Source organism: Eleutherodactylus coqui, chromosome 8 (genome assembly GCF_035609145.1).
Source record: "Eleutherodactylus coqui strain aEleCoq1 chromosome 8, aEleCoq1.hap1, whole genome shotgun sequence".
Lineage (NCBI taxonomy): Eukaryota > Metazoa > Chordata > Amphibia > Anura > Eleutherodactylidae > Eleutherodactylus > Eleutherodactylus coqui.
The window spans coordinates 628,431-647,959 of record NC_089844.1 but is presented as its reverse complement, the minus strand read 5'-3'; the positions used below and the strand labels follow the sequence as shown (position 1 = coordinate 647,959).

Below are 19,529 nucleotides of genomic sequence, written 5' to 3'. Positions count from 1 at the left end.
TAAAATGTGCCGCTTATTGGCCTGTGGTTGGAGGCTGACTTCGCTTACGGAACGCACAGCAGAGCCAGGAAAGAATTTTGCGCATGCCTGCAGTGAGACGTAGGTGCGTAGGACTGAGATGGAATTCACAGCGCAGAAGCAGTCAAGTGGCCAGACGCCACTAGTAGGCCTTAAGTATTTTGCTTCTATTTTTTGAACGCAGAGCTGAGACAGTAGACAGATACTGTAGGCAGCGTATATATGTATACTGTTTCAATGTGGACAGGATGACGACAGTGATGTTACGGGCACCGCAGAGCCAGGAAACACTTTTGCGCATGCCTGCAGTGAGACGTAGGTGCGTAGGACTGAGATAGTGGAATTCACAGCGCAGAAGCAGTCAAGTTGGCAAACGCCACTAGTAGGCCTTAAGTATTTTGCTTCTATTTTTGGAACGGCAGAGCTCAGACAGTAGACAGATACTGTAGGCAGCGTATATATGTATACTGTTTCAATGTGGACAGGATCACAGCGGTGATGTAACGGGCACCGCAGACCCAGGAAACACTTTTGCGCAAGTCTGCTGTAACGCTTAGCTGCGCTTTAATTAGGAGTACTACCCCCAGCAGACAAGCAGTACACTGAGGACGGTCACAGGCAGCCCAATTTTTTTTTCTCCCAAAATTTGTTTGAAAAAGCCCACTGCCTATATAGCCTGTATATCTCTTTCACCTTTCTCACTGTCCCTGCCTCACCAGTACTGGCCCTATACTATGTACAATGAGTGCAGACTGAGGATGCAACGGTCTGCACGGCCGATATACAAAAAAAAATATGTGCAACACTGCTAAAAGCAGCCTCAACAGTACTGCACACAGTCAGATGTGGCCCTAAGAAGGACCGTTGGGGTTCTTGAAGCCTAAAATCACTCCTAACACTCTCCCTATAGCAGCTCCGGCACCAGCAGCACTTTCCCTGAGCTATGTCAGAATGCATCTGTGGCGAGCCGTGGGAGGGGCCGATTTTTATACTCGGGTGACACCTGATCTCGCCAGCCACTCACTGCAGGGGGGTGGTATAGGGCTTGAACGTCGCAGGGGGAAGTTGTAATGCCTTCCCTGTCTTTCTATTGGCCAGAAAAACGCGCTGTTTCAGAGATGAAAGTGAAAGTAACTCGAACATTGCGTGGTACTCGTCACGAGTAACGAGCATCTCGAACACGCTAATACTCGATCGAGCATCAAGCTCAGACGAGTACGTTCGCTCATCTCTACTTATCGTTAATAGTATCTTGACCTTCCAACTGATGATCGTATGCTCGTATTCTGAACGCACAACAATGTCAGTACTTTCTGATGCTAGACTAAAGGTTGCAATACCCAAAGTAAAATAGTAACCTGAAATATGCTGTTACTCTCGATCTTACGGTATACTCGACACGTTTCTCCGCTGATGCTTAGCGGTTCTTCAGGAGTATTATAATTTAAATTGTGATAGCTAAACGATGCGCATACTCTAGTTCACTTAGATTTCACAAATTGCAGTCGTTGTTCTGGATTTATATAGATGTAATAGTACGCTCGTCCAGAGCGATCTCAGAATGAAGGATTATCTGTGGGTTTCTAGAGCTTTGATTATCAGGGACAAGATGCTTTGCAGTGCGCTAAATAACTGACATCAGGCTACACACAGCCCTGATTGATAGGGACAAAATGCTTTATTGTGCGCTAAATGACTGGAATCAAGGCGCACACAACAACTGCATGAGTGTAATATCTACAGATATATTATGATAAGTAGATACCCAGATGCGCTAGATGACTGCCTTGATTGACAGAGACAAGATGCTTTGTTATGCATTGAATAACTGACATCAAAGCTCATATAGCAGCTGCCTAAGTGTAATAACTGCAGATATAATGCGATAGGTAACATAGTAACATAGTATGTAAGGCTGAATGAAGACAATGTCCATCTAGTCCAGCCTGTCTATCCTCCTGTGTTGATCCAGAGGAAGGCAAAAAACCCCAAGGGCAGAAGCAAATTCGCCCCTTTGGGGAAAAATTCCTTCCCGACTCCCTAATGGCAATCAGACTGTTCCCTGGATCAACCCCTAATAGTTCCTACCTGCCTATATACCAGGATTGACAATTAACCTAATATTTATATCCTGTAATATCCTTCTTCTCCAGAAAGACATCAAGTCCCCTTTTAAACTCCTCTATGGATTTTGCCATCACCACTTCCTCCGGTAGAGAGTTCCACAGTCTAACTGCTCTTACAGTAAAGAATCCCCTTCTATGTTGGTGATGAAACCTGCTTTCCTCTAATGTCTGATGTCCTCTTGTTACCGTTGTGGTCCTGGGTGTAAACAGATTGCGGGAGAGATCCATGTGTTGTCCCCTCATGTACTTATACATGGTTATTTGGTCGCCTCTTAACCTTCTTTTTTCTAGAGTAAATAATCCCAGTTTTGGTGCCTCTCTGGGTATTCCAGTCCCGTCATTCCATGTATTAGTTTAGTTGCCCTTCTTTGAACCCCTTCAAGCACTGTGACATCTTTCCTGAGCGCCGGTGACCAGAATTGTACGCAGTATTCCATGTGAGGCCTGACAAGCGCCTTATATAATGGAAGGATATTGTTCTCATCCTTCGCCCCTATACCTCTTTTAATGCACCCCAAGACTTTATTTGCCTTTGCAGCAGCTGACTGGCATTGGTTACTCCAGTTTAGTCTACTATCCACTAATACCCCCAGATCCTTTTCCATATCACTTTTCCCTAGTGGTACCCCATTTAGTGTATATTGGTGACATCCGTTTCTCCTGCCCATGTGCATAGTCTTACATTTTTAAACATTGAACTTCATTTGCCATTTTTCTGCCCAAGCCCCCAGCTTATCCAGGTCCGTTTGTAGCCGTTGCATTAATTATATTGTATAATTTTGTGTCATCTGCAAATATTGATATTTTGCTGTGCAGCCCCTCTATCAGGTCATTGATAAATATGTTGAACAGAGTGGGACCTAATACTGAACCCTGTGGCACCCCGCTAGTGACTGTGGTCCAATCAGCGTATGAGCCATTTATTACCACCCTCTGCTTTCTATCATTGAGCCAATTGTTTACCCACTTACACACGTTTTCGCCCAGTCCGAGCTGCCTCATTTTGTATATTAGCCTATTATGTGGCACGGTGTCAAAGGCTTTAGAGAAGTCCAGATATACGAGATCAATAGATTCTCCCAGGTCCAGCTTAGAGCTTACTTCATCGTAGAAACTGATCAGATTTGTCTGACATGAGCAACCCTTCATGAATCCATGCTGGTGAGGAGTTATTCCCTTATTCACCTTTAGGTACTCAAGTTACCACTATTGATACTCAAATGGCGACTAAAGGGCTGTCACGAGCCTCATTCCCCGAGGTGGAGGTACTTTATTGTTCTTGAAATGGCTGAGGTCAGAGCTCACTTGGCAAAAACCAAGGTACATAGATTTTATTGGAAGATAAGGCTTCTGACTAATTAGAGCTGTGTTACAGCTCACGTTCACAACCATAGACCTGTCCAGTCACATATATATGGAGCAATAGATGCATATCCACTGCATAGATTGCGATGCACAAGGTAAAGATGCCTTGTTGCCCAATAAATGACTAGTATCAGTTACTATAGACAGGTACCCAACTTGTGAGTTATTATTAAACACAGCTTAAGTCTATAGATGATTATAATAATGCTCCATTGATGACCCTGAAGCAGTCAGCTCAGGTATATTATAGAGCAATAGACAGACACTTAGTGCGTAGCTGGTAAAGCATAGGGTGAAATTCAGGCTATGTCCAAAAACAATAGCACTGCAGTTGCCTAATAGGGTTATTAGGTCTAATAGAAATGTGCTGCTATAGACAAACACCCAGCCCGTGGGCTATTTATTCACGTAGCTTCTGTATATACGTGATTGTGATAATGCTCCATTGGTAACCAAAGATAGTTGGTTCAGATATATCATGGAGCAATAGACAGACGCCTAGTGCATAAATTGTAAGGTACCGGATGAAGCTAAGTCTGTATCAAGAGGACAATAGCGCTGCAGTTGCCTAACAGAGATAACTTCATTGATATGACTGCTGAACTGGAGTATGCATGGACAGAGAGAGATATAGCCTCCGGCCTTGATGGTAGGACGGGGCATTATAAATGATATGTTGTTGTTTGACAACATCGGTTGGGATGGCGATGTAGTCGTCAGTTATGCAAGCTTCTAGCGGTTGCATTGTCAGCAGTGATGCGTATCCAGGGGATCGACGCGTGTCTGAAACATTGGGCTGGATGCCCCGCTGACGTGCTTACGTGTTCCATGGTGTTTAGCGTCAGGTTTGACAACGCCATTGTTGTGTTTTTCCTGATGCTGCCACGATGCTGTTAATGAATTACACAGTGATTACACATGTAGCGCTCATACTATAATCGAGCAATCGCTGTGGGGCTAACCGGATTATATTATGATAAAACAATATATCATATGAAATCGTTGCAAGTGGCTTACGATGACACTTTGATAGTCGTGGCGTGATTGGTTTCCGCACATGCTTCCAAGATAGGTGATAGGTCCCCTATTCTCATGCCAACTGTTTTTCTGCCTTAACGGACTCCATGGGTGTTTGGTGACTTCCGTTGTCATTAACGCTCGTTCATGAATTATGATTGTTTCTAGAGGATATGACTTCAGTAGGTATCCATTTACATCCACAGCATCTGTATCGAAAAAAAATTCTTATTTAGCCTAACACATAACAACAAATGCGTAAAAACAGCGCGTATGTCTGTATAAAACTTACAATTGGGTGGCGGTGATAAAAAGTCGAATAACTTTTCATCAAAATCCATGATGGAACCACACCAGTTCGCTTCCTTAAACAGAAAATGAAAAAGTGGATACAATACCTACCAATTTGGCTGTTAGTAATTTCTCGGGGGGGGGGGGGGGGGGGACTTATTCCATCTGAAAATATACAAACAACATTAAAACTTGTTTCTAGCGCCGCAGGTGATCGCTAGAAAATATATTTTAAAACATTCGTCATACCACTTTAGTAATACACTACTATATCGTGCAACCATTAAGGCGTGTATATTAAAAATACTAGAGATGAGCGAGCACCAAAATGCTTGGGTGCTCGGTACTCGAGTCGAACTTTCTGCGATGCTCGAGAGCTCATTTCGAGTAACGAACCCCATTGAAGTCAATGGGCGACTCGAGCATTTTTGTATGGGACCGATGCTCCGCATAGCTAATGACTTCTCAAATACCAGACAACATCAGAAAGTCATGGAAACACCACAGTAACGGATAGGGAAGGGCAGGGGGAGCATGCATGGCTGCATCTGAGGCTTCCAGGTCCCACTATTAAGCCAAAAAGGGGGTCAAGAGTCTGGCATCACCCCCCTAACAATTTACTTGGGACAAACCCTCATTAGCAAGGCACACGCGCTGGCACATCTTAGTCAAAGCACCACGCTACCTGCAACCAAGAACAATCACTGCTTGCGGGTGACCCCGCTGCCTCTTCTCCTGGGTTACATGCTGGCATTGTTGTCCAACCTCCCGCACCACCCTGCGTCCACAGTGCACACAAATGTTACCCTGCGCAGCTTTCAGCTGCCCTCATGCCACACGCTTGATTCATAGCCACATCACCCTCATGTCTAGTTATAAGTGCGTACTGGATGAGGAGGAACCGGAGGCACACACTGCAGAGGGTTGGCAGGGCCAGGCAGCAACCCTCTTTGAAAGTGTGGGCGATAGCCCACAATGCTGTTGAGAATTGATGATAGATTGATGTACCAGCCTCTACCAAGGTGCGTGAGTTGCATAGCAATGGGAAATCCATGTGTCCCCACACAATTCATTTTGTGTAGGTGTCAGATAGCTGAACGACGTGCTAAGAAAGCCGTCTGTGCCCTACCTAAGTCATTCAGTGTATTTGTGCCTGATAGCTAAAACACCGCAATGGGAAATCTTTGTGCACCCACAGCATAGGCGAGCCCATGAGACCCAAGGAAAGTATTAAACAGAAAGCAATTACAGTGCCCAAACATGGCAGACTTTCACTCCGCCCATGACCTTGGCCTCTGCAGAGACCCTCATCAATGGTGGGCATAAAGCGGACTCCGATGCTAGTACAGCAGTGAAGGTCTCATTAAATTAGTTGCGGTTGCTTTCATCGTGCCAAAGACTAGATTACCCAGAAAGAAGTTCCACGGGCCTAACCTGGTGCAGTTGCATTTCCCCCAGGACTTAGGCCTCTGCCCACACCCTCAGCAACCGTGGGCATAAAGCAGACTTCGATGCTAGTACAGCTGTGAAGGTCTCATTAAATCAGTTACGGTTTCTTTCATCGCTCCAAAGACTGGATTAACCAGGAAGAAGTTCCACGGGCCAAACCTGGCGCAGTTGCATTTCCCCCAGGACATAGGCCTCTGCCCAGACCCTCAGCAACCGTGGGCATAAAGCAGACTTCGATGCTAGTACAGCTGTGAAGGTCTCATTAAATCAGTTACGGTTTCTTTCATCGCTCCAAAGGCTAGATTAACCAGAAAGAAGTTGCATTTCCCCCAGGACATAGGCCTTTGCTCACACGCTCAGAAATCGTGGGCATAAAGCAGACTCCGATGCTAGTACAGCAGTGAAGGTCTTATTAAATTAGTTGCGGTTGATTTCATCGTGCCAAAGACTGGATTAACCAGAAATAAGTTCCACAGGCCAAACCTGGCGCAGTTGCATTTCCCCCAGGACAAAGGCCTCTGCCCACACCCTCAGCAACCGTGGGCATAAAGCAGACTCCGATGCTAGTACAGCAGTGAACGTCTCATTAATGCAGTAACGCTCCTTTTGTTTGGCCCAAACCAGTGTCTCAGATAACTGGTAACATGAGAGAAAATACATGTTGTCCAGTGCTGATCTCCTGACCCCAAGCAGAAGGAGGTGGCATTAGAAGGCCAAGAAACCATGACCAGGACCCACTATAGTCTGTGTGGGTAGAATGTGAGCGGGCCCAGGGTCAGGCTCGGTCCCAGTCTCCACCTTGTGTGACCCAAGGTGCCCTGAGTTACATAGCAATGGGAAATCCATGTGTCCCCACACAGATAGCTCAACACCACAAGGGGAAGTCTTTGAGTTCCTTGGGCTCGCCTATGCTGTCAGTGCACAAAGATGGTATTACACAGGAAGAAATCAGAGTGCCCAATCATGGGCACGGCCCACATTTCTGCCCTAGTCAGTCAGTGTATTTGTGCTAGATAGTTAAAACACTGTGATGGGAAGTCTTTGTGCACCCATAGTATAGGCAGACCCCTGTAGCATTCCTGTAGCTAAAGTATAGGGAGACCCCAGTAACATTTCTGTAGCAAAGGTATAAGCAGACCCTAGTAACATTTCTGTAGTAAAAGTATAGGCAGACCCCTGTAACATTTCTGTAGCAGACGTATAGGCAGACCCCTGTAAAATTCCTGTAGCAGAAGTATAGGCAGACCCCTATAACATTTCTGTAGTAAAAGTATAGGCAGACTCTAGTAACATTCCTGTAGCAGAAGTATAGGCAGACCCCAGTAACATTTCGTTAGTAGAAGTATAGGCAGACCCCTGTAAAATTCCTGTAGCAGAAGTATAGGCAGACCCCTGTAATATTTCTGTAGTAGAAGTATAGGCAGATCCTAGTAACATTCCTGTAGCAGAAGTATAGGCAGACCCCTGTAACATTCCTGTAGCAGAAGTATAGGCAGACCCCTGTAAAATTCCTGTAGCAGAAGTATAGGCAGACACCAGTATCATTTCTGGAGCAGAAGTATAGGCAGACCCCAGTCACATTTCTGTAGTAAAAGTATAGGCGAACCAATGAAACATTGGTGTACCATGAGTGTAGGTGAAGGCCGGAAATATTAGTTGGATAACAGTATCGGCGAGGGCCAGAAAAATTGGTGCACTAAGAGCACAAGTGTACCCCTGAAAAATTGCTCAACCGCGAGGGCAGGTGAAACCCAGAAACATTTTTTAAGGATACAGCTTGCTGTTGCTTAATTTGCAACAGAGCCTGGAGGCAGCCCTGTGAAAAAAAATGGTTTATGTTAAAGTATCAATACTTTTGAAACATATTAAAAAATTGTAAAAAAAATTATAAGCAGAGCCTTTTGGGCAACAGAAAAATTGGCAGTTCAGCGTGATGACATGCTGTTTTAGGAGAAGGAGGAGTAATAATATCAGAGAGTGATTGACAAAGATAATTCCCCCTTTTTTTCCGGTGATAGAGAATGCTTTTTTCTCCGGTTATCGCAAAAAGAATCTTTAGGTTTCGCTAATGCTTGCATCCGCAGTTGCAGCGAAAAGAATGTTTAGGTAATGCTGCTCTTTGCTGGTGGAGAAGAGAAGTCTGGGGAAATCCAGCCTTAGTTCATCTTTATGAGTGTAAGCATGTCGGCACTGGCAGTTGCCAGGCGGGTATGCTTATCCGTGATGATTCCCCCAGCTGCACTAAACACCCTCTCTGACAAGACGCTAGCGGCAGGGCAGGCCAGCACCTCCAGGGCGTACAGCGCAAGTTCGTGCCACATGTCCAGCTTTGAAACCCAATAGTTGTATGGAGGCATCACGGAGGACGGTGGTACCATCGGCTACCTACTCCTTCACCATCTTTTTACAGTGCTCCCTCCGACTCAGCCTTAACTGGGGAGTGGTGACAGTCTTGCTGGGGAGCCATAAAGTTGGTAAAGGCCTTGGCGAGTGTTCCCCTGCCTGCACTGTACATGCTGCCTGATCCCTGCGCCTCCCCTGCTAGTTGGCCCTCGGAACTGCATCTTCTGCCACTAGCGCTGTCAGATGGGTACTTTAGCATCACTTTTCCCAGCAGGGCCCTGTGGTATTGCATCACTCTCGTACCCCTTTCCTCTTCGGGAATGACAGTGGAAAGGTTATCCTTATACCGAGGGTCGAGAAGGGTGTACACCCAATAATCCGTGTTGGCCAGAATGCGTCTAACACGAGGGTCACGAGAAAGGCAGCCTAACATGTGTGCCAGGGTACCAGTACGCAACACATCACTCTCCTCACTGGGAAGATGACTTTCAGGATCCTCCTCCTCCTGCTCCTTCTCTTCAGCCCATACACGCTGAACAGATGAGAGGCAAGTAGCATGGGTACCCTCTGTAGTGTGCCTAGCTGTCTCTTCCCTCTCCTTCTCCTTCTCCTGCTCCTCCCCCTCCTCCTCCTCCAAAACACGCTGAGATATAGACATGAGGGTGGTCTGGCTATCAAGGGACATACTGTTATCCTCTGTCTCCTTTATGCTTTTCAGCGAACTTCTCAGCAGGCAAAGCAGCAGGATGGTAACGCTAATGATTGCCGCACCGCCGCTCACCATCTGGGTTGACTCCTCAAAGTTTCCGAGGACCTGGCAGATATCTGCCATCCATGCCCACTCCTCAGTAAAAAATAGCGGAGACTGACTACCACTCCGCCGCAGCTGGAATACTTCTATAGCTCTATGCTGCTCGTACAGCCTGGCCAACATGTGCAGTGTAGAATTCCAGTGTGTGGGTACGTCGCACAGCAGTCAGTGCTCTGGCAGCTGAAACCGATGTTGCAGGGTCCTCAGGGTGGCAGCGTCCGTGGTGGACTTGCGTAAATGTGCGCAGACGCGGCGCATCTTGCCAAGCAGGAAAGACAAGTGGGGGTAGTTTTTCTGAAACTGCTGAACCACCAGATTGAAGACGTGGGCCAGGTATGGCACGTGTGTGAGGCTGCCGAGCTGCAGAGCCGCCACCAGGTTACAGCCGTTGTCACACATGACCATGCCCGGTTGGAGGCTCAGCGGCGAAAGCCAGAGGTAGATCTGCTCTGTCTGACCCTGCAACAGCTCGGGTGCTGTGGGCCTCTTGTCACCAAGCTGATTAGTTTCAGCACGGCCTGCTGACGCTTGCCCACCGCTGTGCTGCCGCGCTGCGCGATACCGACTGCTGGCGACGTGCTCACACTTCTTAATTGAGAGGTAGAGATGGCAGAGGAGGAGGAGGGATAGGGTTTGGAGGAGGTGGCATAAAACCCCGCAGATACCAGCACAGAGGTAGGACCCGCTATTCTGGGTGTGGGTAGGACATGAGCAGTCCCAGGCTCTGACTCGGTCCCAGCCTCCACCAAATTCACCCAATGTGCCATCAGGGAGATATAGTTCCCCTGCCCACCAGTTATTGTCCACGTGTCGGTGGTTAAGTGGACCTTCCCAGTAACCGCGTTGGTGAGGGCACGATTTATGTTTTGGGAGAGTGCTGTTGCAGGACTGGGACGGCACACCTGGAAAAATTGTGGCGACTGGGGACCGAGTAGCGCGTGATCGCCGCAGCCATCATGTTTTTGAAAGCCTCCGTTTCCACAAGCCAGTACAGCAGCATCTCCAGGCAGATTAATTTGGCAATGTGCACGTTTAAAGCTTGTTTGTGCGGGTGTGTGGTGACGTATTTGTGCTTTCGCTCCAACGCTTGTGTTAGCAACAGCTGAACTCTGCGCTTAGAAACATTACTGGGTGGAGTCGAGGACAGTGGAGGTGAGGGTGTGGGTGCAGGCCGGGAGACGATCGTGCCTGTGTCCTGAGAGGGGGATTGGATCTGTGTGGCAGGTTGGGGCACAGGGGAAGAGGCATTGGTGTGACCCGGGGGCGGTGAACTGCCTTCATCCCACTTTGTGGGGTGCTTGGCCATCATATGCCTGCGCATGCTGGTGGTGGTGAGGCTGGTAGCGGTGGCTCCCCAGCCGATCTTGGTGCGACACAGGTTGCACACCACTGTTCGTCGGTCACCCGAGCTCTCACTGAAAAACATCCACAACTTTGAAAACCTAGCCCTCTGCACGGAGGCTTGGTGCGAGGTGGTGCTTTGGGAAACAGTTGGGGGATTCTTCGCTGTGGCCCTGTCTCTCCCCCTGCCCACCCCACAGCCTCTTCCAATCTGTCCTGCTGCTGTAATTGCCTCCCCCTCTGAAGCCCTTTACTCTGTAGGCTTAGCAAACCAGGTGGGATCAGTCACCTCATCGTACAGCTGCTCTTCCTCCGAATCCTCTGTGCACTCATCCCTCAGACTTACGGCCCTTACTACTACCTCACTGACAGACAACTGTGTCTCATCATCATCATCCTCCTCCTCCTCACGCACAAAAAGCTCTTGAGACAGTTGCCGGAAGTCCCCAGCCTCATCACCCGGACCTCGGGAACTTTCCAAAGGTTAGGCATCGGTCACGACAAACTCCTCAGGTGAGAGAGAACCATTTTTTCCACTCATGGCAGGGACCCGAAAACAGTTCCTGGGAGTCTGCCTGCTCAGAACAAGTCATTTTCATGGAGTGAGGAGGCTGGGAGGAAGGAGGAGCAGCAGCCAAAGTATTCAGAGTTGCAGTCCCTAGGCCGGGAGTAGTGGACTGCGTAGAAGACTGGGTGGTCTATACATTGCTGGACGAATTTTCTGCCATCCACGACAGGACCTGCTCACACTGCTCTGTTTGTAATAAAGGTCTACCACGCGAACTCATAAATTGAGATATGAACCTGGGTACCCCAGAAATTTGCCTCTCACCTAATCCTGCAGGAGACGGCTGTGATTCACCTGGACCAGGAACTCAGTCTGTGCCCACACCATCGCTTGGTCATCCACGTCCTCGTCCGTGTCCACGTCCTCGACCCTTACCCCTACTTCTCATTATGGCAGATTAAGAATAGAGCAGGGCCCAAATACATTACCCCACTGTACAGCACTGACAACTGTGGCTTAATTCACCGCACACCGAGACTTGTAGATAGCGGAGGCTCTATGCTGTGACTTGAAAAAAGTAACCCGCTGTCTTGCGCTGATACCTAGGATTAATTTACTGCTCGCAGAGACTTGTAGATAAGAGAGGCTGTATGGAGTGGGAGAAGACTCTAAAGCCAGTGAATAGTGCTGGTAACTGCGGCGATCTCAACCCCACCAAGGAAAGGGTATTGTGGGATGCTCTGCACAGCGGCAGAGCTGAAATACTCTGCAGTGGCCCCAGTAAAATTACAGAACTGTTTAGCGGTGAGACCTCTGTCTAATGCACTGCAGACACAGAACTGTATAACTGAAGTCGTTTGCAGTAGGCTAGGAGATATTTGAGTGTAGTTTCACGGTGAGAGCGGGATTGTACGGCACTGCAGCCTGAAAAAACTATTCCTGAAAGACTGCAAACAGGCCTAGATGCGTAATACAAAAATGGAAGCACTACAACTCCCAGCCAGCCACAAGTATAATGCACACGGTCAGATGTAGCCCTAAGAAGGACCGTTGGGGTTCTTGAAGACAGGATCCTACGCTAACACTATCCCTATATCAGCAGCAGCACTTTCCCTAACCTCTGCCAGCATGTGTCTGAGGCGAGCCGCGGGTGGGACCACTTTAAGTACTTGGCTGTCACCTGAAATCACCAGCCACTCACTGCTGTGGGGTGGGATAGGGCTGACAAGTCACAGGAGGAAGTGGTAATGCCTTCCCCGCATGTCTATTGGCTAGAAAATGGCGCCAAACATGCGGGGAAGGAAATGGAATTGACTCGAGTACCGCGTGGTGTTCGACTCGAGTAACGAGCATCTTGAGTACCCTAATGTTTGAACGAGCATCAAGCTCGGACGAGTGTGCTCGCTCATCTCTAAAAAATACACATATAATCCAATTATTTTAATACGGTAATGTCGCGGCAAAAATATATGGCCGTCTAGGGAAAGCGGAGTGTACCTTGTGAATGACGTCATATGACCCATGCTACGGCGATAGCCTGATGAGGGACAGCAGAGTGTACCCTGTGACTGAAGTCCCGGTGACCCGTGCAGTAGGGCTGCCCACACCAAGACTTCAGTACGTCATATGACGGAGGAATTAAATGACAGAGCCCACACAGTTATGGATTCATCAAAGAATTCCCAACAAATCGATGTCGGGCATCTTTATTTATAGTCCCCTTACAATGGGGTGTCGCAACATCATTGGACAATTAACTATGCAGTTTATTGGTTAGTTTCCAATCCAACATTTGTCATAGGTCAACTTAACCCTTCATTTGCATACCTTCCAGAATCTTCCAAGTCAGCAGTGAATAACCTCTTGATGGAGTGCTGAGGGGCCCAAGTAGCTCGAAGTTCTTATCTTATCAACACACATGTATTCCCTGTACTTTAGCAAAGCATGTGGTCGGCCATTTTGTGTAGTCCTTTTCATGACTCTGTGGCGTAATATTAAATATTACTTATATACCCACATTTACATACATATAGGCACACATACATACATGTGCACCTTCATATATACATACACATACATATGCACATATATATATATATATATATATATATATATATATATATATATATATATATATATACATACATGTATATCCATATATATACACATCCACATATTTCTAGTTTATGAACATTATTCTCTAGTCTTAGTGTGAGGCGTCAACCCCTCCCTTAGTATCTTGTTATTCCTAGGGCCCCTTCAGCTAACATGTGGAAGCTTCTTGATATTCTTATCTCATCTAGAAATATGTCCCTAGTTTGTGAAGTAAATTCTCCTGGTATATTTCAATGGCGTCTCTAATTGCGCAGTTTTAATTCATATAACAATTATAATACCTTAATTTCCATTACATCTCCTCCTCTTATATGATTTGAAACTGGGCAATGCAATCTTCCTGCGGTGGCTTCTTAACGTCCTCCTCTTCACAGTTAGTAAAATATATATATTCACAGAACACATTATATTCTATGTTGCTATTATCTTACGCTTTTGTCAAAGATGACTCCTGTGATAACAGGTGTCTCATTACCAGTTCCTGGTCTCGTAGGTAGTTATAGTGAATCACTTTTTAACATACCAGAGAGCATTACCTGGACCTTGGTTACTTGCTCCTTAAGAGAACAGCGACGCACATGATTTATTCTTACATCATGTATATACTCACCCAATATGTTACTTGATATGTCAACTCCTAAAGCTTCACACACTATACTCTAACTCCTAGAGTTTAAATTTCTAAGAAACACAACACTTTATTATCGTCCCGATCAGCCCTATTACTGCTACTCTTAATATTTCAATATATGTTAACTCAAAGACACATATACAATTTTATTATCATGACACAAATGTGTATTCTTCATTGTTTCCACTGTTTTGAGATCATCTCTGCTGTCCTACTATGTTATACCACGCAAATATCTCACTCTCCTTCCCGATCCCAAACTAAACTATCCTACAGGGGCAGGTTGCCTTACCTAACACTGGGAGAAGGGCATAAACGCCTTGGGCTCTCTTCAGGAGTCCACACCCTTTACCCATACAAGGTAACACCCCGTAGGGTATCCCCTCGCTGGAACCTATGGCAGCTATGCTATCCCTGGGTAGGAGAAGGAGCGTGCGTGTGTCTTCATGAGACAAGCAGAAGCGGAACACAATATTGTAAAGAGGTGTTTAGGAAACACATTTCAAAGTACAGTCCATCTTTGTTCAGCTGTCCATAACTCATGCAGAATGCAGTCTTTGTAAGCGAACAGTACTTGCTGCTTTGCTCTGTGGTTCAATAGCTTCATAGATCAGGTAAGCTAGTATGATAGACATCATGGAGATTTCTCCTTAGAGATGATACTGGAGGGACAACAATTCCACAATGTTAGAAGAACACATAGAAATATTAGACATTTTAAAGTTTATATTTGTCTGTTTCTCAGTCTCAATCTGTGATTCATAATTTGTGTTTTTCATCAATCTGATAACATTTCTTCACAAATGCTCATTATTGGTCATTAAGTTAGACTGAGTATACATATATCTCTGAACCTACATTCTATAGCATTAACACTAATATTTAAGCAATTAGGCTGAGCAGCTAAGCTGGCATTTTAAAATTCTTAACACATTTTATCACAATCCAAACATTAAACACTGAGGAGAATAAATGGATGACATCCACTGGGCCTGTAGGTTTACTGCCTGAGCCTCATTTGCTCTGGCCTGAGATCATATCAGTAAAGTTCAGTACTCCCACTGCAATACCTATTGCTCCCAGTAGGGTGTCATACCATTACCCCTTCCCCATTATTATTATAAGTATTACATTTATTTTACATAGGATACAATGATACATGATTACTCTCCTGCCATGGTCACTCTCTGGCAGTGACCAGCGTGAACCCAGTTTGTTTTCCCTTCAGGCTTCGCTGAAGTGGCTGTTATCATCAGAACATGTTTCCAATATCCTGGCTCCAGAACATGTGTTGTATACACGGAGTCAGGATCTGGAAGGGAAGCAAACACTGGTTTATGCATCAAATATAAATGTTTCTACAGGGCCTGGACATATCCAGAGAAAGTACCATACTGTATAGAAGCCGTTATTTCTATTGTCTCTGGAATCCCATACCCACAGAATTACCTCGTTCAACAATTTGGTTGCTACCTCTGTAGTGGCAAAACGATACCTGATTGGACAGGCCTTAACGTATACAGATACGCGGTCAACACAGATATGGCATAATATACAAATTTGCAACCTTTAGAAGTGGGTAGAGCGGCCCAGGTGTGTGCCTCTGTGCTGCCTTCACTACTCTCCCTATGTATGTAAAGCACAGGTCATATGCTCCTGGGTATACCTGGCAGCGACCGTGCTGAATCCAGGAACAATCCAATGTTGAGACACAAGGTTTCACATCAGTCTTTGACTGGTGTGTCTCTCTGTGTGCACAATGGGCCATCATTGAGTAGAGGGCATGAGAGAGACATAAGCAGTGGTCTCTTCACACAGACCGGCGTCCGTCTGGCTTGCCCCTGCCTTCGTCCAGCAGCTCAGTTATGAAGCTCACTGGAGGGGTCGGGGTTACAGGTTTGGACGTTGACTTAACCCTCTTACCCTAGGTCTTGCCACAGCTGCCTTGGCAGCAGCGCCCACACGTGCGTTTCCTTTTGCTTCTATTCTGTCCTCCTCTAGTATCCCTAGCTATGTAAGCAACATAAGAGCCTGCATGTTAGGCCGTAGTTTGTGTATATGGCTGCCTTACCCTCTGCCGCTCTGCACACTTCTGTCAGGGCCTTCACTTCCGCCTCCTGTGCTGACAGATGAGGTGGGAATGGTTCTGCTCTTGTTACCTCATTCTGTGTGACTGCTACATACCGCTGTACCTGCATACCGCTGTACCTGCACACCGCTATACCTGCATACCGCTGTACCTGCGCACCGCTGTACCTGCATACCGCTGTACCTGCATATGGCTGTACCTGCATACTGCTGTACCTGCATACCGCTGTACCTGCATACCGCTGTACCTCCATACCGCTGTAACTGCATACCGCTGTACCTGCATACTGCTGTACCTGCACACCGCTGTACCTGCCATGTTCCTGGTATCCTCAGCCATCTACAAAACAAAACTTAAAATCTGAGTTAGCCATCAGTTCATCATTATACATATTCAAACCCCTCAGTTTCTTGTGACAGGAAGGTAATGCGGTCAGGTGACAGGAGTGCATCCTATTACTGTAACAAAAAAAAAAACTAAAATATTCTCAGTCTTTCTCCCCCCTTCTAAATCCAGCGGAAGACCGAAGTGCGGTATAGCGCCCAACCCAGCCACATGGCTTCTGCCGGATTTAGAAGTACACCACAAAACAAAATATGGGGGTAGAAGTAACTGTACACATGTTATAAGTAAATACCATAATACTGCCCTGATACATATACTGGGCATGTCCTTGACATAAAAATGTGTTAATCCTATATATTTATTTATCTCTCCGCCAATTAGGAATGCCAGACAAAACCAAGACTCTGACCGTAATATACCTGTGAGGACTGTATAGCACTTGAAATAAGCAGAACTAATACATATATGTCCAATATATATCACACACAGCCTGAGCTGTACATTTTCTATGTATGTTATAATTATTTAGTACTCATCGTCACAATATTCTCTAGCACAGGTGAAATACTAATTTACCAAGGGTGTTACATGCATCATTCTGTCTGGTCAGCTAAAACTAAGAGTCTATATTGTAATGCTGACATTGTGTTCTTACCAAAACCGTCACTTCCCAGCAGTGGCCACCTACTGGTTGTGAGAGAGGCAGAAAACAAAATATATAAACCATGTACAAATACTATAGAGATATGCAGTTATTAAATGTAAAGGGAAATCCTATCAACAGCTCAGATAACAACAAAACATGTAATACTGCATTCTGAACATATTATGTGTGGGGGCAGCGGTTGGTGGTCTCCGTATGCAGATGTCTCACCAGTACAGCAGGGTAACAAGTCAGTAATATTAACCTGTTATGCTGGACCGTAAGCTGTCTATACAGCGACCTATATCTCCGCCCAATCTTTCTCAGCTGTGTTATAGTCTCTCTTTTCCTGGATGTCTAGTGTCTGAGCATAAAGTTGCTTGCGGAGATTGTCATCGTCAAAGTTAACTTGTATAAACTCTGTACACTGTCCCAGTCTAGTAATTGTCTGCGTATGCGCAGATGTTCTGTCATCTGTCACTACTGTGTCTCTATTGTCTAAGTTATCGACACTCTTATAAGTCAATCTATTGCAATCAGCGCATCTGACAGGGGTGCTTATTGTCTCCAGGACTATCTGCCTAGTGGGCGTTTGAACACATACTTCCCCTTCCCCCTCATTTCCCAGTGAGCCTTCCATGATCCACCTGGGTATTACTAAGCCTCAGGTGTATCCTGCAAAACCATGTACAAATGTCATCACATAGGTGGATGCTTCCCCCCCCCTTTGTCTATGCACAGCCGTCTGGGGCTGATACCACCCCAGTGCCGTCACGACGGGTCACTAGGCGAAAAAATCCACCTCCGTCTGGTACCCTATGGGGCTGATACCACCCCAAAGTGACCAAGATGGGTGATGATATAAAGCTTAATATAATGGCTCACTTCATCGTCCTACCCAGGTTGCGCATACCCAGGTCACGGTGGTGAATAAGCTGAATCTCACCTACCTCAGTACCAAAAGAAAACTTATAACTCAGAGAAACAACAACATTTTAGCCGGCCGGCATCTATACAATGGCATCTGTGCCATACATGTATATACTTACAGGAAATGGGGGCAACTCAACTGCTACTGCTGTTAATACATCAGTGACTTAAGGGCAATACAGTACATTGAGTCATTGTCCAATTCACCTCTCTGACAGTGACATTGGATTACACATATACACTTATAATGCTGGGGAATTGTCAGCTGCTGAAGACCTACAGGCACCTCACAGCAATCTATCAAACGTGTTGTTAACAAAAATCATAAAAACTCCACTAGAAATGCAATTAATTAAATTAAATTAATTAATTAATTAAGTAATAATGTAAAATATATATATACAATTCTCCCCAAGTTGCAGTGACAGCAATAAACTCTTATCTATACATATTCAGTCTCTAAGAAGTCAATTGGCAGTCTGCCAATATTAGTGTAATCTGCTACAGACGGGTTGCGGTAAGTTAACTCATTGCATCTGACAAGAACGCGCTCATCAAGAGTAAGTTATTTGAATAACAGCGTCTTTAAACTAATTTAACTGCACTGTATCTTACGTTGTGTCACATATAACAGTCAAGTCAGTCTTGTCATCTGGGTCATTATATAGCGTGCACGGGACATGTACATATATATCTGCAGGCTGTTCCCTTCTGTATTGTCAGTCTATGTAATGCTTAAAAGGTCTTATTCCCTCAGTCAAGGGAGTCTCTGTACACACAAAACTTTGTCATCACATATAGAATAGTCATTAACACATTTAGACATACCATAAAAGTGTCAGTCTAAGACCTTGCAGCCAGCGACAGTCAATACAGGAAAAGTTACACAAAGAAATGTGGCAGACTCAGGAGGAGCACAGAGGAGGGAACAGATAAGCACATGTTAAAGCAGCAACATTCACTAGTACACTAAACAGCGCATCACGTCACACACCAAACCACAGACCAGGGAGCAGAGCTCAGGAGACAGGCAGTAACACAATGGGTTACTTACCGCGGTCTCTCTGTGTCCTGGTCTCCACCTCCGGAACGTCCGTGGCTAGGGGTGCTGTTGTGAGGCCCGCTTTATTCTCCACCAAAAATGTCGCGGCAAAAATATATGGCCGTCTAGGGAAAGCGGAGTGTACCTTGTGAATGACGTCATATGACCCATGCTACGGCGATAGCCTGATGAGGGACAGCAGAGTGTACCTCGTGAATGACGTCATATGACCCATGCTACGGCGATAGCCTGATGAGGGACAGCAGAGTGTACCCTGCGACTGAAGTCCCGGTGACCCGTGCAGTAGGGCTGCCCACACCAAGACTTCAGTACGTCATATGACGGAGGAATTAAATGACAGAGCCCACACAGTTATGGATTCATCAAAGGATTCCCAACAAATCGATGTCGGGCATCTTTATTTATAGTCCCCTTACATTGGGGTGTCGCAACATCATTGGACAA

At 45.9% G+C, this 19,529-nt stretch overlaps 1 long non-coding RNA gene across 1 annotated transcript; it reads right to left on the bottom strand.

The window, feature by feature from the left end:
* Positions 1-12,929: 12,929 nt before the first annotated feature.
* Positions 12,930-19,360, bottom strand: LOC136576114 (uncharacterized). Its single transcript, XR_010786307.1, has 2 exons — positions 16,416-19,360; positions 12,930-16,207 (listed from the first exon to the last, which is right to left on the bottom strand). It is a non-coding gene; the product is annotated as an uncharacterized lncRNA (long non-coding RNA).
* Positions 19,361-19,529: the final 169 nt, after the last annotated feature.